Source organism: Podarcis liolepis, assembly GCF_965112155.1.
Source record: "Podarcis liolepis genome assembly, chromosome: 7".
Taxonomy (NCBI): domain Eukaryota; kingdom Metazoa; phylum Chordata; class Lepidosauria; order Squamata; family Lacertidae; genus Podarcis; species Podarcis liolepis.
In genome coordinates, this window is record NC_139561.1 from 91,056,936 (window position 1) to 91,077,970 (window position 21,035).

The following is a 21,035-nucleotide window of genomic DNA, read 5'->3' on the forward strand; positions in this document are numbered from 1 at the left end:
CGAGGAGGAGGAGGACCATGTATGCCACCTTGAGAACCTTCCAGAAAAAGGGGGGGTGTGAATGCAAATAAATAAAGAAATAATAATAAATAGGGAGTCAGGTGGGGGGGTTTCAGGTGTCCGATTGCTGCTGCTCTTAAATGAATTTGGATGTTCTAAATGTTTTAAAGCAGTACGGTAATTCTTTTTTAGTACAAGGTAAAGGGACCCCTGACCATTAGGTCCAGTCGTGACCGACTCTGGGGTTGCAGCGCTTCTCTCGCTTTATTGGCCGAGGGAGCCGGCGTACAGCTTCCGGGTCATGTGGCCAGCAGGACTAAGCCGCTTCTGGCGAACCAGAGCAGCGCATGGAAACGCCGTTTACCTTCCCGCTGGAGCGGTACCTATTTATCTACTTGCACTTTGACGCGCTTTCGAACTGCTAGGTAGGCAGGAGCAGGGACCAAGCAACAGGAGCTCACCCCGTCGCGGGAATTTGAACCGCCGACCTTCTGATTGGCAAGTCCAACGCTCTGTGGTTTAACCCACAGTGCCACCCGTGTCCCCCCAATTCTTTTTTTAAAGTCTTAAATATTGTTTATGACTCTCTTCAACAAGAACAAAACACTAAAATCATGGACAACTTCGGTTACAATGGAGGACTACAGAATTACATAAAATATTAAGTCCATCTAAAAGCCCAAACTACGTTGACTATATTTTCAAATAGCTCTGCTGTGAAGATGAGTGAGCGGTTGGAGGCTGTGTAAACCTACGCCCTCCACAACATCTTTCGTAACCTCAGTTAGGTAGTTAGTTGTTTGTTTGTTTGTTTGTTTGTTTGTTTGTTTTACTTGATGGGGGCAGCTCCCCCCCCCGGTTATGCCAATGGCACTTGTCTCCATCGCACTAACCATTACACCACACTGCCTTCAGTCTCCCCTTTGATTATTGGGCGGTAAGTTGGATGTTCCAAGAGAACTAGACCCCCATATCTTTTGGGATTGGCTCTTGAGATTTCTAGTGGGGTGCTATTATGCACCCAGTGATCTTCACAGACGTGGGGGGCTTTGAACCCTGGTCTCCAGGGCCCCCTTTTGACACCCTGAAATACTTGCGATGGGTGATAGCAGGGATACCAAAGCCTTCTGGCACACAGCAGGATTAAATCGGTTTTCATCTATTTTAAATTGCACTGTTTTAACATTTTGATGCTTTCTGTTTTGGAAGAAAGGGCAAGATAGAGATTTACTGAATGGTTAAATAAAAAGAATATTACTAACCACCCATTCAGTGATTTGCTGTTGTGTGTTTTAATTGATTTTGTGTGTGTGTGTTCTTATTTACTTGTTTTTATTGTAAGCTGCCAAGGGCAGCATCTGAATCATCCAAATAAATGAACAAATTTCCTTTTCAAGCCTCGGAGTGGAGTTGTGGGGGATTTCAGCAAAGCCTGCTCATCGCAGATTGGGATTTGACAAAAGGATGGGAATGCGTGTGCAGAGGAAGGCGACTGAAATGATCAAGAGTCTGGAAAGAAAGCCTTTTGAGGAATGGTTCGGGGAGCTAGGTATGTTTAGCATGGTGGGGGTGGAGACTGAGATGTGATAGCAGTCCATGTGTAAAAGGGATCTAGGGGTCTTGGTAGACCACAAGCTTTCCAGGAGCCGAGAGTTTGATGCAGCAGGAGGAGGGGAACTGATGCAGTGCTAGGCTGCATAAACAGACGTCTCATGTCCAGATCAAGTGAAATGATAAAAAAAGGTAAAGGACCCCTGACAGTTAAAGTCCAGTCGCTGGGGTTGCATGCTCATCTCACTCTATAGACCGAGGGAGCTTGGCCTGCATGACTAAGCCGCTTCTGGTGAACCAGAGAGGCACGGAAATGCCGTTTACCTTCCCGCCACAGCAGTACCTATTTATCTACTTGCACTGGCGTGCTTTCAAACTGCTAGGTTGGCAGGAGCAGGGACCGAGCAACGGGAGCGCACCCCGTCGCGGGGATTCAAACCGCCGACCTTCTGATTGGCGTTTGTCCGCAGACAGCTTCTGGGTCATGTGGCCAGCATGACTAAGCCGCTTCTGGCGAGCCAGATCAGCGCACGGAAACGCTGTTTACCTTCCCGCCGGAGTGGTACCTATTTATCTACTTGCACTTTGACGTGCTTTTGAACTGTTAGGTTGGCAGGAGCAGGGACCGAGCAACGGGAGCTCACCCCGTCGTGGGGAATCGAACCGTCAACCTTCTGACCGGCAAGCCCAAGAGGCTCAGTGGTTTAGACCACAGCACCACCCGCGTCCCCATAGTGAAATGGTATCACTGTTTTATTCTGCCTTGGTCAGACCACACCTGGAGCCCTGTGTCAAGTTTTGGATACCAGAAGGATATTGATAAGCTGGAAAGTGTTGCAGAGGAAGGTGACCAAGATGAAACCAAGGGTCTGGAAACCAAGCCTTGTGAGGAATGGTTGAAGGAGCTGGGAATGTTTAGCCTAGAGAAGAGGCGACTGAGAGGAGATGTGATAGCCAGCTTCAAATTTCTAAAGGTTCACAGTGGTACCTTGGGTTACATACGCTTCAGGTTACATACGCTTCAAGTTACAAACTCCACTAACCCAGAAATATTACCTCGGCTTAAGAACTTTGCTTCAACTATTCCTCACTGGTCTGTGTGTGCTGTGCGTGCACACACGGGGGTCCGCTCTGGGTCTCCCCCGCCCGCCAATAGTTCGCACTTCTTCAAATTAAATCTGAATTCTTTTCAGGGGTGAGAATGTTCTCTGTACAGTGGTACCTCGGGTTAAGAACTTAATTCGTTCCGGAGGTCCCTTCTTAACCTGAAACTGTTCTGAACCTGAGGTACACCTTTAGCTAATGGGGCCTCCCGCTGCCGCCGGAGCACGATTTCTGTTCTCATCCTGAAGCAAAGTTCTTAACCTGAGGTACTATTTCTGAGTTAGCGGAGCCTGAAACCTGAAGCGTCTGTAACCTGAAGCATATGTAACCTGAGGTACCACTGTAGTACTCGAGAGCTGTGGCTGGATGGTTACGTGGGAGCCGGTTGAAGTTAAATCCTTCGAAGACAGAGGTCCTCTGGCTGGGACGGGACGATATGGGATTGAGGGGGCAACTCCCATCTCTTGCGGGGGTGCAATTAGGGCCAGCACCGTCCGTTTTGGTGTAATCTTCGATACCTCCCTCTCCATGGAGGCGCAGATTGCAGCTATAACAAAGGCAGCATTTTTTCATCTCCGCCAAGCTAAGCAGTTGGCTCCTTAGCTCTCTTGCCCTGACCGAGCCACACGACGGTCACCTCCAGTCACCTCCAGACTGGATTATTGTAACTCGCTCTACGTGGGGCTGCCCTTGAGACTGACCCAGAAACTCCAGCGGGTGCAGAATGCCGCGGTGAGACTCCTTATGGGGTCTTCGCTGCGAGATCACATTCACCCGGTGCTTATCCAGCTGCACTGGATTTTAACTTTTAAAGCCCTATACGGCCTAGGACCCTCGTACCTACAGGACCGCCTCTCCTGGTATGTCCCACAGAGGAACTTACGGTCTGCAAATAAAAACATCTTGAAGGTCCCAAGCCACAGGGAGGTTAGGCTGGCCTCAACTAGAGCCAGGGCTTTCTCGGCTGTGGCTCCAATCTGGTGGAACGCTCTGTCACAAGAGACTAGGGCCCTGCGGGACCTGACATCTTGCCGCAGGGCCTGCAAGACAGAGCTGTTCCACCAGGCCTTTGGTCAGGGCGCAGCCTGACTCCCTCCTCTGGCAATCTGCACAGAATTTTTGCTTAATGGTTGCCATCAATTTGATTTTAATTAATTTTTATAATGTTTTTATAATGTTGCACTATTTTAGTGTTGTTAGCCGCCCTGAGCCCGGCTTCGGCTGGGGAGGGCGGGATATAAATAAAATTTATTATTATTATTATTATTATTATTATTATTATTATTATTATTATTATTATTATTATTATATCATTGCTCCTGCGCAGAGCGGCCACCAAGGGGCAGCAGAGAGCCGCGCGAAGGGCCGCGGGAGAGCGCGCGTTGGCTAAGCTGCTGGGCACGCAGAACGGTCCATCAGTTCCCCCCTGCTACTAGGTTGGTCTCTGGGTTGCTGGGTCTGCTGCGAATCTTCTAGGCGCGCGTCCCGTGCGGATCAAGCCCAGCTCCTTCTTCGTAGAGGAAGGAAGGAAAGAAGGAAGGAAGGAAGGAATTCATCCATCCCCTTGGACTTTGCACCCAAGAGTTTAGGAGCAGGCGAGCACCTCGGAGGGCTGGCGGGGGGGGGCATGGAGATCTGGCCTGGGTGGTGGTGTCCAAGGCCAATTTGGGGGCTCAGAGCTCTGCAGCTCCCTTTATTCAAGATGCGCCCCCCCCAGCGTGGGAATAAGGGACCCAGCAGTCCCCCCCCCTTTAAGAAGGGACCAGGATTCTTCCCTGCATCCATCCATCCATCCATCCAGGTTTTGGGTGCACCTAAGGTGCCCCACCCGCGCCCGGCCCTCCCCGCAATCCGCTGCGCGCTCCTTCGGGCAGCTCAGGAGAGCACCTTCCATTTTTACCCTGCGGATGCTATAAATAGCCCCTCTCCTCACTCGCTCGGCAGCGCCGCAGCCCGAAATAGCCGCGCGCCTCTATATGGAGCAGCCCGGCGGCGAGGCGCGCGGGCTTCCGGCGGCCACCGCTGGCGTGCGCGCCCGCGCATCTGCGTGCGTCTGCGGGGACAGTCAGCCGGAGAGGCACTCCCCCAGCGCACACCCCATCATTGCGCGCGCGCAGCCCAACCCCCCCCCCTCGTCTCGGGAGAGATCAAACCGGGGGCATCCCTTAGGAAGAAGAGGTGCGTTGCTCAGAGAGGATGCTGAGATGCAGCCGCTTCGAATGGGAGGGGGGCAGAGATTGGGGGGGGGGTGTTTGCTGGCTGCGTTTTTTTGCCTATCCTTCCTCCGAGCAGCTCGGGGTGGCGCCCCGTGCGCACTGCGATCTGGCCACGCCGAAAGTGGACACAGTACCCATCGCAAGATTGCCGGAAGAAATATCAACAACCTCAGATATGCAGATGACACAACCTTGATGGCAGAAAGTGAGGAGGAATTAAAGAGCCTTTTAATGAGGGTGAAAGAGGAGAGCGCAAAATATGGTCTGAAGCTCAACATCAAAAAACGAAGATCATGGCCACTGGTCCCATCACCTCCTGGCAAATAGCAGGGGAAGAAATAGAGGCAGTGAGAGATTTTACTTTCTTGGGCTCCATGATCACTGCAGATGGTGACAGCAGCCACGAAATTAAAAGACGCCTGCTTCTTGGGAGAAAAGCAATGACAAACCGAGACAGACCTAGATAGCATCTTATGACAAACCTAAACCTAGACAGCATCTTAAAAAGCAGAGACATCACCTTGCCAACAAAGGTCTGTATAGTAAAAGCTATGGTTTTCCCAGTAGTGATGTATGGAAGTGAGAGCTGGACCAGAAGGCTGATCGCCAAAGAATTTATGCTTTTGAATTGTGGTGCTGGAGGAGACTCTTGAGAGTCCCATGGACTGCAAGAAGATCCAACCTCTCCATTCTTCAGGAATTCAGCCCTGAGTGCTCACTGGAAGGACAGATCGTGAAGCTGAGGCTCCAAGACTTTGGCCACTTCATGAGAAGATAAGACTCCCTGGAAAAGACCCTGATGTTGGGAAAGATGGAGGGCACAAGGAGAAGGGGACGACAGAGGACGAGATGGTGGGACAGTGTTCTCGAAGCTACCAGCATGAGTTTGACCAAACTGCGGGAGGCAGTGGAAGACAGGAGTGCCTGGCGTGCTCTGGTCCAGGGGGTCACGAAGTGTTGGACATGACTAAACGACTATAGAACAACAATAACAACCCATCGCAAGGCTGAGGCCAGAGTGCTGCCTGGGCCCACCTGCCACGCTCAGGTTCCCCCCCCCCCTCTACAAGCCCGTAGCTTGCCCAAAGGCTCACCCCTCTGGCCTGGCGCTCTGGGGTCCCAGATACGTGGGGTTGGCTGTGTGCGCGCGCATTGCTTTGAGGGTGTTGAAGGTTGGCGCAAGAACATAAGAAGACGCTGGCTGGCTGCTGGATCGGGCCAGGGGTCCAGCTAAACAGCAGGAAGAACTTTGTGACATCAGGAAGAGCTGTTCGACAGCGGAACCGTCTCCCACTTGACGTGGTAGACTCGCCTTTCCTGGAAGGTTTTTAAGCAGAGTGTCCTGGGTGCTTTAGCTGAGATCCCTGCATTGCAGGGGGTTGGACTAGATGACCCTTGGGGGTCCCTAGCAACGCTACAATTCTATGGTTCTCTAATTAGAGGGACCTGCAGGGGGCGCTGCAACAGTGATGGAGAGCGGAAGGCAAGGGGCTGGGTGCCTCTGAAATCTGAAATTTTAAAGTCCGCCACTGTGTCCTCCATGAGGAATATTAGGAGCGGTGGGAGATGGGGCAGAAAAGTTCTTGCGAGCACTGCTGCAGAGTCCTGGTCTTCCAACATAACCTGAAGATCTCTCTCACTGACGATGAGCCCGGCGCTCTCTGTAGACAGAACCAATGCAGGGAACTAAGGCTTAAGCCTGAAACGTCCTCATGGTACGTGCTGTTCCAGAGCGGGACAGACGTGCCTCCGGAAATGGGCTCTGATTGCTTGGAATGTGTCCAGGCAGCTGGTAGGGCATAAGTCAGGGAGCCCGACAGAAGGGGGCGCCAGAGCCAAATGACAAGGAATTCTGCTTCAGCCTTCTCCCTGCTGAGCTCTACTGGGGGCAACAAGGAGGAGGCTGGCAGCTTAAGCCTCGGAAGGAGGAGGGGGAGAAGTGATATTGGGAAGGGTCCAGGAGGGATGCATTCAGCTCCTGGGCCTGAAGATCTCCATCTTTCCCATCTGACATCGCATGTCTTGAACTGGACAAGGGGGACCTCCCAGTGCACAGAGAAAAGTTCTTCTCTGGAGCTCGTGGACCTTCAACGGAGATGGAAGGTTTGGGACGGATAAAAGGAAGGACTTCTTCAGGCGGCGCAGAGCTAAACTGCGGAACTCACTGCTGCAGGGAAGATAGGCAGCCAACCCGGGTGGCTCTAAAAGAGGATCGCACAAATTGGTGGAGGGAAGGGCTACTGATGGCTCCTGAGGTCAGGACAGCTGTGCCCTGCCCCTACTTGCAAATACCTGCTGGTGGAAAACACAGGAGGGGAGAGCTGCTCTCGCACTCGGGTCCCGCTCGCGGGATTCCCGGAATGGGCATCTGGCTGGACACCGTGAGAAGAGGACGCTGGACTTGATGGACCGTTGGCCTCCTCCGGGGGGCGCTGTTCTTATGTTATTATAAGATACCCTCCAACTCTGTGCGTGGGACCCGACCCAAAGGACAAGAAAACAGATTCCAGCTAAACACCGGGAATAATTTTTGTTTAGACCGTAGAAGGGACTCCCTGGGAAGGTGGATGACTCCCATTTGCTGGAGGTTTTTCAACAGGAGGTGGAAGGCCACTGGTCGGGGGATCCCTCCACTGCAATTCCTGCCTTGCGGGGGCGGGTTGGGCTGGATGACCTCTGGGTATCCCACCCCACTCTCCAATTCTATCATTCTTTGGTGGAGGAGGGCAAAAACACACAGAAGCGTGGGGTGAAGGAAGCAAGGGGAGGCTGGCTTTGTGACAACAGTGTGTATATAAATATATAGGCGAGGCCTGCTATGCAACCCCCCCCCCAAACTCCTTAGCGACCCGATAGTTCTCGGCGGGCGGGCGAGCAAACAAACAGAGCCGTGAAGGGGCCTCCAGCAAATGCTGTTTATGTAAGCAACAGGACTTCCAGGAGGGAGGGAGCAGGCGCAGGCTCTTGCCAGCCCCTCGGAGGAATGCGCCCAGCCTGCCAAAATTCTCCGTAGAACCCCCTGGCTAACCCAGAGCAGGTACACACCTTACGGCGGGGGTGGGGAGGGTGAGAGCAGCCTGGGTGACTGGCAAGGGCTGGGCTGGGCGGCTAAGGGAGAGGAGCAGCGGGCAGAACTTTGGAGAAGGAGGTGCAGAGATTCTGGGTTCACACACACACACCACACACACGGCACTCCTCCTGAATCTGTTTTGCAGATGAGGCAAAACAGAAAGAGTGTGTGTGTGTGTGTGTGTGTGAGAGAGAGAGAGACCGGGTGAACTGCAACTAGAATCAGGCCTCTGTCTCTGTGATCTCTGTGGGTGGCCTCGGGCAAGACGCTGCCTTCCCCGCCTCAGTTTTCCCGTGTGTGAAATGGGACCAAGCGCGGCCAGGCTCGAAAGGGGTTGCTGCAAGGAGGGGTGAAATAAGGATTGTAAAGCTCCGGGAAGCCAGACGGGTTGTAGCGAGTAATTGGGAAAATGCAGAAGAGCTAGGGGGTGAACCAACAGAGGGAAAAATTGAAAAATACAGTGGTACCTCGGGTTACAGATGCTTCAAGTTACAGACGCTTCAGGTTACAGACTCCGCTAACCCAGAAATAGTACCTCGGGTTAAGAACTTTGCTTCAGGATGAGAACAGAAATCGCACTGCGGCGGTGTTCTCGAAGCTACAGTCTTCGTGACCCCCCAGACCAGAGCATGCCAGGCACTCCTGTCTTCCACTGCCTCCCACAGTTGGGTCAAACTCAGGCTGGTAGAACACAGTCCCACCATCTCGTCCTCTGTCGTCCCCTTCTCCTTGGGCCCTCCATCTTTCCCAACATCAGGGACCTTTCCAGGGAGTCAGGATCTGTCCTTCCAGTGAGCACTCAGGGCTGATTTCCTTCAGAAAGGATCGGTTTGATCTTCTTGCAGTTCATGGGACTCTCAAGAGTCTCCTCCAGCACCAGAATTCAAAAGCATCCATTCTTTGGCGATCAGCCTTCTTTATGGTCCAGCTCTCACTTCCATACATCACTACTGGGAAAGCCATAGCTTGAACTATACGGACCTTTGTTGGCAAGGTGATGTCTCTGCTTTTTAAGATGCTGTCTAGGTTTGTCATTGCTTTCCTCCCAAGAAGCAGGCGTCTTTTAATTTCTTGACTTCTGTCACCATTTGCAGTGATCATGGAGCCCAAGAAAGTAAAATCTCTCACTGCCTCCATTTCGGATTAGACATATTCACAGAGGAGGAGAGGGCTATTTGTAGCCTCAATGGCTCTGCTCTGCCTCCACAGCTGGCGGCACCGATGCTTCTGAATACCAGTTGATGGAAACCACAGGAGGGGAGAATCCTTCTTGCCCACAAGCCTCTGGCCGGCCACCATGAGAACAAAATGCTGGGCTGATCCAACAAGCTCCTCTGATCTTCTTACGCCCTTAGAAAACTGGGGGAACCTCCTATTCGTTTGCCCCTGGTCTCTTTCCCCCTGCTGGCAGCAGTACCCCACATAAAAATAAATGAAGTTATACTTCCGCTGAGTTGCCAGGGGGTTGAGCTAGATGACCCCTGGAGGGCCCTTCCAATGCTATGATTCTGTGGTCTCCGTCCCCCCCCCCTTCCTCCCTCTGTTCCTGTTCCCAGGCTCCTTGGCCCGCCTCCCTCCCAGACTGGAGGCCCCAGCTTTGCCGGAGCAAAACATTGGTCTCTTAGCAACAAGTTTCGCCTTCCAATTCTGGCTGTTGTTATTTACCGAGGCCAGCGGCCAAATTCCCCTGGTCCGGGGCCAGAAGCCACAGCTGAGGAGGGATAGGCTGAGCTCCTGCCGCTGCCAGAGGCCGCTGGCACGCAATGCGCTGGGAGGGCGCTGCTGGGCTGGAGTCACCTTTCGCACACAAAACTTCCCTGGCACACTCCCCCAGATAAGGCAGCTCTGCCTCTGCAACACAAAAACACACATACATCTTGTGTGATTGTGTCTCTGCACAATCACAGGCCAGGAGATGCAGCCGGGCTTTCACCCCAGCTGGCGCAAACGTCTCTGTTTACATACATGCATTCCGACAAACACACACACAGCGTTACTCGCACAGCTGCACGATCCCTTGCACGAATGTTCACACATGCACAAGCACCAAAACAGAACCGTGGAATTGTCAAGTTGGAAGGGACCCCCACAAGAGTCATCCTAGTCCAACCCCTCGCAATGAAGGAATCACACCAAAAGAATCCTGTAATAATAATAATAATAATAATAATAATAATAATAATAATAATAATAATATATTCATACTGCACCCATCTGGCTGGGTCTCCCCAGCCACTCTGGGCGGCTTCCAACAAAGTATTAAAATACAGTAGTCTGTGAAAACATTAAAAGCTTCCCTAAACAGGGCTGCCTTCAGATGTCTTCTAAAAGTCTGGTAGTTGTTGCTCTCTTTGACATCTGGTGGGAGGGCGTTCCACAGGGCGGGGGCCACTACCGAGAAGGCCCTCTGCCTGGTTCCCTGTAACTTGGCTTCTCCCAGGGAGGAAACCGCCAGAAGGCCCTCGGAGCTGGACCTCAGTGTCTGGGCTGGATGATGGGGGTGGAGACGCTCCTTCAGGTATACTGGGCCTTTGAGACTGTTTAGGGCTTTCAAGGTCAGTACCAACACTTTGAGTTGTGCTCGGAAACATACTTGCCTGCCCAAGCTCTGTTTAAAAAACCTGCAGAAAGGAGAGTCTGCCATAATCAGGGTCACTAATAAAACAAAGCCTAAATATTCCACTAGTAGTTAACACATGTGGTAGACTCTCCTTTGTTAGAGACCTAGAGGATTGTGCTATTCTCTGAGAATTCCATTTCTAGGGTTAGATTACTGCAATGCCTTATATTTGGCGCCACTGGTGGAGGATGGGGGGTGCAGGGGTGCGGTTCACCCCGGGTGTCATCCCTGAGGGGGGTGACATCGCCGCCCTGCCCCCCTGGGATGCTCTCTGCGCCGCCCCCCATAAGACGCTCACCACGGAGCAAGAAGAATTACCGACGAAAGAAGAATGGAGGATGAAATTGATGCAGAACTTGATAAATTAACTGGAAGGATTCGAAACCTGCCGGATCAGAGATTCTCAGAAGACTGGAGTAAATACAGAAACTACAGTGGTGCCTCGCAAGACGAAATTAATCCGTTCTACGAGTATCTTCGTCTTGCGGTTTTTTCGTCTTGCGAAGCACGGCTATTAGCGGCTTAGCGGCTATTAGCGGCTTAGCAGCTTAGCGGCTATTAACGGCTTAGCGGCTTTAAGAAAAAGGAAACAAACTCGCAAGAACTCGCAAGACGTTTCGTCTTGCGAAGCAAGCCCATAGGGAAATTCGTCTTGCGGAACGACTCAAAAAACGGAAAACTCTTTCGTCTTGCGCGTTTTTCGTCTTGCGAGGCATTCGTCTTGTGAGGTACCACTGTATTTGGAAATTGTACTGAACAGATTACGCTAGTAGGACTGCAAGGAGCTTTGTAAGGAGGATTACTCGAAAGATTGCAAGGAAGACTATGAGGAGAATTATTAGTTAGTGAGAATTAAGAGTAATAGTGAAATTAAGAAATGCAGAATAAGTGATAAAGAACAAAGAACCATCAGAGGTGTAGATGGAAGTATAAAATATTGTATAAGATGAAAAGTTATGTAATATGACTGTTGGAAATGATATGTTAAAAAACCAATAAAAATATGTGTGTGTGTGTATGTGTGTGTGTATATATATATATATATATATGCTTTCGTAGATTTTCACGTGTGTGTGTGTGTGTGTGTGTGTGTGTGTACACACACACACACACACACATACAGTGGTACCTCGGGTTACATATGCTTCAGGTTACAGACTCTGCTAACCCAGAAATATTACCTCGGGTTAAGAACTTTTCTTCAGGATGAGAACAGAAATTGTGCTCCGGCGGCGCAGCGGCAGCAGGAGGCCCCATTAGCTAAAGTGGTGCTTCAGGTTAAGAACAGTTTCAGGTTAAGAACGGGCCTCCGGAACGAATTAAGTACTTAACCCGAGGTACCACTGTATATATAAAGACACTCACCACAGACAGCTCCCTGTGGGACGTTCGCTGTGGGTGGCACCACCCCCATGCTTGCTGCCCTGCCCCGTGGGACATTCACGGCGCTGCCCCATGGGTGGCCCGCCCCACCCCTGGGTGCAAAGTGTGCGCGCCGCTCCTCTGCATGGGGCTGCTTTTGAAGACAGTTCGGAAACGTCAGCCGGTGCAGAATTTGGCATCTAGGTTGCTCACAGGAGCAAGACGGTTTGAGCCTATTGCACCCAACCTGGCGCGACTGTGCTGGTTGCCAGTCAGTTTCCCGGCCCAATTCAAAGTGCTTTTCTTGACTTATAAAGTCTTGAATGGCTCAGGACTGCAATACCTCAAGGACCACCTCTCCCCATAGGAACTACCCGGACCCTGTGATAATCTTCTAAAGTTCTTATTTGTGTGTCTCCTCCACAAGAGGAAGGAGGAAGAGTCACGCATCACATTTCCCCGCTTCCCCAAGTGCTCGGATATGTCCTTTGGCAGTGCCTCTTGTGTGTCTGGATAGAGGTGTGTGTGTGTGTGTGTGTGTGTGTGTGTGTTTGTGTGTAGAATACAAGGAAAGCCTGGCTGCTGGCAATCTAATCCAGCCTCCTTTTCTCACAGTGGCCAGGCAGATGCCCATGATGAGAAAACACACCACAATCAGGATTCGAACACAAGCGCAGAACTCTCCCCTCCTGCAGCTTCCAGCACCTCTTCTCCTCCACGAATTGGTCCAATCCTCTTTTCCAGGTTAACGGCCAAAACAATCTACCGGTGCAAAAGTACTGTACAATTTTCACTCACTTTGAGCAGCTAGCCACACACCCCATGCTGCCCTCAGATGGCTGCCGGAAGCGAATGTGCAGTGGCGTAGCGTGGGTTGTCAGCACCCGGGGCAAGGCAAGTAATTTGCGCCCCCTAACCCGTGGATTTTAGCACGCCCCCCCCCCCCGATGTTGCGCCTGGTGCGGCCAGCCCCCCCTGCACCCCCCACGCTACGCCACTACGAATGTGGCCCCCCAGGACTGAAAATGGTTCCCCACTGCCATATATATAAATTAACAAATTTCAGTGGACAAATAAAGGGAAAGAAATGAAAACCAAAACTAAAAGATACTTGAAACTGTCATCTTTTTTATCTGTATTTGTATAATTTGGAACATTAAATGTGGTTTGATTGGATTGTTAAAATGGGAAACTTAATAAAAATGATTTAAAAAAGAAAAAAGAAACTGCCATACAGTACTCTATATAGGTATATAATAAATGTTATCATTCTGACGAGTAAAGGTAAGGTAAAAGGGAAAGGATTCCTGGACAGTTAAGTCCAGTCAAAAGCAACTATGGGGTTGTGACGCTCACTTCACTTTCAGGCCGAGGGAGTCGACGTTTGTCCACAGACAGCTTTCCAGGTCATGTGGCCAGCACCGTGATGGAAACCAGAGTGCATGAAAACACCACTTACCTTCCCGTCGCAGCAGTACCTATTTATCTACTTGCGCTGGTGTGCTTTCGAACTGCTATGTTGGCAGGAGCTGGGACAGAGCAATGGGAGCTCAGCCCGTCGCGGGGATTCGAACCACCGACCTTCCGATCAGCAAGCCCAAGAGGCTCAGTGGTTTAGACCACAGAGCCACCCGCATCATTGGTTGTTCAGTGATAGAATTCTCACCTGCCAGGCGGGAGACCCGGGTTCGATTCCTGGCCAATGTAACGGTGGATTCCGACGAATATGCAATTATGAACAAGTCACTACAATTCATGTTAATGCATTCCAAATATCACTGGGTTTATCCGTACACAAGCAAACTATTCCTAGGTTGCAAGGGGGTTCCTGACGTCTATCCCACTGATCAAAGGGGGCCACGGTATTATATTTCTCAGTGAATCAATATCAGTACAGTATTTTGGCAGAAGTGAAATTTAAAGACTATTTGCAGAAATACTGTAAAATTAATGAATGTTAAAATGATGTTGGACTGAAAATAAGTGGTTTTGGTATTAAGGCTAATAAGAATATGTAAATATAGATAGTTATATGGATGAAAATATATAGTTATAATAGGTTAAGAATACAGAGTAAAGATAAATGAAAGAGGGTAAGGATTTGCTGAAAGGACTTTGTAAACGGGAATACAAAAAGGGGAGGTGTGAGGAGGTCAAGGAAATAAGCAAATGAACTTAAAGATATTGAAAAATGGATTATTTCTTTTCTAAAATATTTTTTCTTTCCTTCTTTTATTTTTTTCAACTACCTGTTTTTTTGTATTTTGTATGTGTAATTGTTGGTTTAATTATTTTTAATTTTTAAAACTTTTGTTTAGTGTAAAATCTCAATAAATATTTTTTTTTAAGTATTTTGGCAGAAGTAATGGGAGTCCATGTACATTGACCAGCTGTCATCGCCACCCCAGATCGACAGGGGGCCCCCCTCCCTCCCACACATTTCACCCCACATGCAACCCCCGCAGGGGTCTCCCTATGTCATCCTACTAGTAAACAAACTTTTCCCTCCTCCGCCTCCTCTTTCTCACCTGATAAACAAAACCCTCCCCTGGCATTCGTCTAACGAGGAGTGGGGAGGAGTCTCTACTACAAATCCATCGTGAGCCCCACTTTCAATGGGGCAGGAGGGGCGGAGAAAGAAAGAGCGAGCAACTCCCCCCCTTGCCTCGAGGCTGCCTCGCCGAGCGCCGGCAGCCGACTGGCTCCGCCTCCGGAGGGTTCGCTTCTGCCGTTGGCGCTGCCCTCGGGAAGCCCCGCCCCGCCTGCCCCTCCACCCGCCGTCGCCAAGGCAGCGGCGCCGTTGCCGGGCAACGTCAACAAAGCCCCGAACGGCCGGCGTGATGACGCGCGCGGGGAATGGAACGCCGTTGCCGGGGAGACGGGCGGGTTGTTTGTTCTCGGCCGGGATGCCAGCCACGTGGGGCGGCCGGGCGCTCGCACAGCCAGGAGAGGATCGCCGAGCCGAGCCGGGACGCCGGAGCTGGACGGGGCCGGCGGAGAAGGAAGGGAAGGAGGGAAAGGGAAAGGGAAAGGGAAAGGGAAAGGGCCTAGCTGCGGTTCCTGCACTGCAGGGATGGGGTTGGGCTGGATGACCTCTGGGGGTCCCTTCCAACTTAGGAACCCGGGGAGGATCGGAAGGGAGAGGCAAAAGGTTTCGCTGCGGTTCCTGCACTGCAGGGATGGGGTTGGGCTGGATGACCTCTGGGGGTCCCTTCCGACTCTGGAACCCGGGGAGGATCGGAAGGGAGAGGCAAAAGGTTTAGCTGCGGTTCCTGCACTGCAGGGAGGGGGTTGGGCTGGATGACCTCTGGGGGTCCCTTCCGACTCTGGAACCCGGGGAGGATCGGAAGGGAGAGGCAAAAGGTTTAGCTGCGGTTCCTGCACTGCAGGAATGGGGTTGGACTGGATGACCTCTGGGGTTCCCTTCCAACTCTGGAACCCGGAAGGGAGAGGCAAAAGGTTTAGCTGCGGTTCCTGCACTGCAAGGGGTTGAGGGAGGTGGGGGTCAGACTGGATGACCCCGGGGGATCCCTTCCAAATCAACCATTCTATGAAAGCCCCCGAGGCCGGGCCGGAGCATCTGCTGCGCTCCCGTAGCCCGCCTGCTCGCACGGGCTTTCTACTCATTCCCTTTCCTTTCCTGGGACACCCTGGGACTCTGCCTGCCTTCCGCTGGTCCTCGGTCCTTTCGGGGTTTCTCCCACCTCCCAACCCCAGAAGACCCCTTTGCGCATCGCTTCCTGCCTGCACTGGGTCTCCCGCGCCTCCTGCTCCAAATCCAGTCCCCGCCCGCCCTCACAAAAACTGAGCCCCTCCCCCGCTTGCCTGCTCGCCCCTCCTGACATGGACGGCACCATAGGTGGGGGGCAGACGATCTTCTCCCCAAGCAAGGACCTCGCCCACCCCCATTCCTCTTCCATTCCTGGAGCCCAGTCATTGACCCACACTGCTCTTTCAGAGAGCTTAACATGGATGCAACTGGAATGACGCTTTGCTGCTTCTTGTGCCCCCAGCCATACTCTGCTGATCAGTCTTTCCTCCCCCCTCCACCGCTTCTCTCCTCCTGCTGCCCCCACCATCAGCAGCCTCCTGCCTACCATGGCTTCTGTCTCTTCCAATCCCAACTATGATGGATGATCTTTTTGGCCACCCTGGGGGGGGTGCTTCCTTGCCCACTAGGCCTGCCAGGTATGTAACTGGGCTTACCAGAGTAGTGCATGCTCTAGTTATCTCTCGCTTGGACTACTGCCATGCGCTCTACGTGAGGCTACCTTTGAAGGTGACACGGAAATTACAACTAATCCAGAATGCGGCAGCTAGACTGGTGACTGGGAGCAGCCACTGAGACCACAAAACACCGGTCTTGAAAGATCTACATTGGCTCCCAGTACATTTCCGAGCACAATTCAAAATTTTGGTGCTGACCTTTAAAGCCGTAAATGGCCTCGGTCCAGTAGACCTGAAGGAGCGTCTCCACCCCCATCATTCTGCCCGGATGCTGAGGTCCAGCGCAAAGGGTCTTCTGGTGGTTCCCTCACTGCAAGAAGTGAGGTTACAGGGAACCAGGCAGAGGGCCTTCTCGGTAGTGGCGCCCTCCCTGTGGAATGCCCTCCCACCAGATGTCAAAGAGAACAGCAACTACCAGACTTTTAGAAGACATCCGAAGGCATCCCTGTTTAGGGAAGCTTTTAATGTTTAACAGACCACTGTATTTTAATACTTTGTTGAAAGCTGCCGAGGGTGGCTGGGGAGACCCAGCCAGATGGGTGGGGTATAAATAAAATTATTATTATTATTATTATTATTATTATTATTATTATTATTATTATTATTATTATTACAGTGATACCTCGCAAGACTAATGCCTCGCAAGACAAAAAACTCGCTAGACGAAAGGGTTTTTCGTTTTTTGAGCTGCTTCGCAAGACGATTTTCCCTATGGGCTTGCTTCGCAAGACGGAAACGTCTTGCAAGTTTGTTTCCTTTTTCTTAACACCGTTAATACAGTTGCGACTTGACTTCGAGGAGCAACTCATAGAACGCGGTGTGGTAGCCTTTTTTGAGGTTTTTAAAGACTTTCCCGACACCGTGCTTCGCAAGACGAAAAAAATCGTAAGATCAACCATTCTGGCTGCCCTAGGCTCTTGAGACCCCACCCCTCTTATGCACCCTAAATCATATAGTCCCGAACTAGAAGAAGGCGATGGTATGGGGGGGGGGGAGTTGGTGTGGGTTTGTTTTGGGGTTTTTTCCTGGTGGGAGAGTTGTGGACTAGTTGGTCCCTTGCTGTGACCCAGAAAAGGCTGTTGTTGTTTAGTCGTTTAGTGGTGTCCGACTCTTCATGTCCCCCTCGACCAGAGCACACCAGGCACTCCTGTCTTCCACTGCCTCCCGCAGTTTGGTCAAACTCATGCTGGTGGCTTCGAGAAGACTGTCCCACCATCTCATCCTCTGTCGTCTCCTTCTCCTTGTGCCCTCCATCTTTCCCAACATCAGGGTCTTTTCCAGGGAGTCTTCTCTTCTCATGAGGTCGCCAAAGTCTTGGAGCCTCAGCTTCACGATTTGTCCTTCCAGTGAGCACTCAGGGCTGATTTCCTTCAGAATGGAGAGTTTTGATCTTCTTGCAGTCCATGGGACTCTCAAGAGTCTCCTCCAGCACCAGAATTCAAAAGCATCCATTCTTCGGCGATCAGCCTTCTTTATGGTCCAGCTCTCACTTCCCTACATCACTACTGGGAAAACCAGAGCTTGAACTATACGGACCTTTGTTGGCAAGGTGATGTCTCTGCTTTTTAAGATGCTGTCTAGGCTAGCTCCTGCTAAAAGGGAATTGGAAACATTCAAGGAGTAGTTGTTGGCACCCGTCTGTCTAGAGAGGGAATGAAGTGCATCAGAATAAGTAAAACCACTGGAGAATCACAGCGCCTGCTGTGGCAGCAGACACTGGTAACTTGTAACCTGCTGCCTCCCGCATTGTTTTTGCAACACCAAAATGGGGAGCAAACCTGGGCAACGTGTATGGAAGTCCTGGGCTGCCCAGAGGCCAACCTCACTGATCCAAATAAAAGCAGAGCAAGACGTTTTGCACCAGTTTGGCTGCAGGAGTTGCTGGGAGGAGGCATAAGGAGCACCGTCCGACGGCCTCAGGGACTCTGTTCAAGATTTGTGTAGGCTTTACTCCTTAGTCCATTCTTTGGAGGAGACACAGTGGGTTGGGTTTCACAGATGCACATGGCAGTGGGTCTCTGCCATGGGAGCATATTCACCCAGTGCTTTTCCAGCTGCACTGGCTCCCGGTGGAGTACAGGGTCAGGTTTAAGGTGCTGGTTTTGACCTTTAAACCCTTCACAACCTAGGACCCTCGTACCTATGGGACCGCCTCTCCCGATATGCCCCACAGAGGACCTTAAGGTCCATAAATAGCAACACCCTAGTGGTCCCGGGCCCTAAGGAAGTCAGATTAGCCTCAACCAGAGCCAGGGCCTTCTCAGTGATGGCTCCGGCCTGGTGGAACGCTCTGCCTCATGAGACCAGGGCCCTGCGGGATCTGATCTGTTTCCGCAGGGCCTGTAAGACAGAGTTGTTCCACCTGGCCTTTGGCTTAGAATCAGTTTGATTCCCTCCCCCTCTTTCTTTTTTCCTTTCTCCTCCTGTGAAGAGGCTGCATCCTAATGTTTTAATGTCGTATTTTAATCTTGTTTTTTAAATTGTATTTTAATCAACTTGTTTTTATTATTGGTTGTTAGCCGCCCTGAGCCCGGTCTTGGCTGGGGAGGGCGGGGTATAAATAAATTATTATTATTATTATTATTATTATTATTATTATTATTATTATTATTAACACGTACACTGCTTCTTCCAGACATCCCATCCTCAGTCCTTCCCCCCAGTCTCCGCAGCAGCCAGATTCTGCTCCAGGAACTCCAAGCCGTCCTCACGGGTCTCTTATTGCTGGTAGGATTATTATTTCCACAGGGTGTGCCAATTCCTCCCTGCCCCGCCGCAAACACCCACCGCCTCTCCCCCCTGCCCAGCCTTTTCCTTCCAGCTCACATGACCAGCCGCAGTCCAGAGGGACATGTGTGTTTTTGTCAGCTGAGGAAGGAAGGAAGGGGAACCCGAGACACAGTGTGCAGCCAACAGGGCTGGTGGTCAAAATTCTGCACATTTCTCACACTGGCAGCCCTGCTGGAGTGCAGGAGAGAGGGGAAGAAACGTGCACACAAAGTTCTAGGCCAGGGGTAGCCAACCTGGTGCCCTCACACTGCTGTAGACACAGCCTGCATGGCCTAAATCCTGAGGTTATGGTGACAGCAGTCACGAAATTAAAAGACGCCTGCTCCTTGGGAGAAAGACAATGGCAAACCTAGACAGCGTCTTAAAAAGCAGAGACATCACCTTGCCGACAAAGGTCCGTATAGCTAAAGCTATGGTTTTCCCAGTAGTGATGTATGGAAGTGAGAGCTGGACCATAAAGAAGGCTGATCGCCAAAGAATGGATGCTTTTGAATTCTGGTGCTGGAGGAGACTCTTGAGAGTCCCATGGACTGCAAGAAGATCAAACTTCTCCATTCTGAAGGAAATCAGCCCTGAGTGCTCACTGGAAGGACAGATCCTGGAGCTGAGACTCCAAGACTTTGGCCACCTCAGGAGAAGAGAAGACTCCCTGGAAAAGACTCTGATGTTGGGAAAGATGGAGGGCACAAGGAGAAGGGGACGACAGAGGACGAGATGGTGGGACAGTGTTCTTGAAGCTACCAGCATGAGTCTGACCCAACTGCGGGAGGCAGTGGAAGACAGGAGGGCCTGGCGTGCTCTGGTCCAGGGGGTCACAAACAGTCGGACACGACTAAACGACTAAACAACAACATGGGCCTCCTAGTCGCCAGCACGTGGAGGGCACCACGTTGGTGGCCCTTGTTCTGAGCAGTCCAAAAGAGTATCTATCAAATTTACATCTCAGCCTGCCTGCCAAAGGAGCAATTGTTTCTTTTCTAAACTGAGTGGTGAAGGGGAACAAGGCCTTTGTCCCGCTCCATATGTTTCAAGGCTGGGAGCCATTCCTTAATTCGGTGGTGGCTGGGGCTGATGGGAGTTGTAGTTTCCAACACCTGGATGGCACACCAGGTGGGTGAAGGCTGCTTTCGTTCAGTTTTGGAGTGAGAGCCAAGCAGCAAGGGCGTTGCCACAATCGGAGCATCACTAATTTGTCTTAATGTCTTTGCTTTCAAAAGCACATCTTAAGTCTGCATTCCCAAACGTACCTTGCGAGGGATATATAACTCTGGGATTTCTTTCTGAGTAAACATGCAAAGTATTGCACTGAGGTTTTTTTAAATATATATTTGTTTATTTAAACTCTTTGCCCTTTGAAATGCAGATTTTTCGGTTGTAAGCTCACAGGCAGGAACTTGCCCCTGAAGAATTCCCTGCTGCTAGTTAGTTTTAAACGCTTCATTAAAAACGCAATGAAAACAAAACGTGTGCAAGGGAAATTTTCTTCTGGCATTCTGGGTGGTGGTGCCTCCCCACATTTAACCACAAGGAAAAACAGAGAACCTTCCACAGATCTTGATGAATGGGATGAGAGAGTTTGTGTATGCATGTGCCTGCTCCTGTGACGAAGAGAAAAGCACTCTGTCCATGCTTATAGGCACTCTTTCCTAGGGCCACCATTCCAGGTCTAACTGGTGGCTTAAGTTTCACAAGTTACAGCTTGATCTCTAAGAGTGATGTTCATGAGCCTGCGCCGCTAAATAAGGTCCCTTTGGTCACAAAGATCCCCATTAATCTTTGTGGCCATAGAAAGGAAGCCCAGAGAAGACTTAAGGAAGCCCAGATCCCATCAGAGGTCCATCCAGTCCAGCCCCCTGCTACCCCCGCTGTCCAGGTAGATGCCCCAATGGGAAGCCAGCAAAGCAGGAGTCAAGGGGGTTGGTCTAGATGACCGCTGGGTACCTCCCAGCTCTATGATTCTAAGTCAGTTGCCCCCTCCTCTTGTTCCTCCCTGGCAGCTGATACCAAATTCTTCCAAGAGCTAGAACCTGGGGGTGGCATTCAGAGAGGGGAGGGGAGGGCCCAGGCAACCTGCCTCCTGAAAGTCTCAGCCCAC

At 51.1% G+C, this 21,035-nt stretch overlaps 1 protein-coding gene across 1 annotated transcript in view; it reads right to left on the bottom strand.

Moving 5' to 3' along the window:
• LOC310712919 (snake venom vascular endothelial growth factor toxin HF-like) overlaps positions 1-14,618 on the bottom strand; it is a 116,456-nt gene extending 101,838 nt beyond the window's left edge. The window contains exon 1 of the mRNA XM_083516375.1: positions 14,452-14,618. The gene's annotated coding sequence lies outside the window, so the exon portion shown is untranslated. The remainder of the gene's footprint in view (positions 1-14,451) is intronic.
• Positions 14,619-21,035: the final 6,417 nt, after the last annotated feature.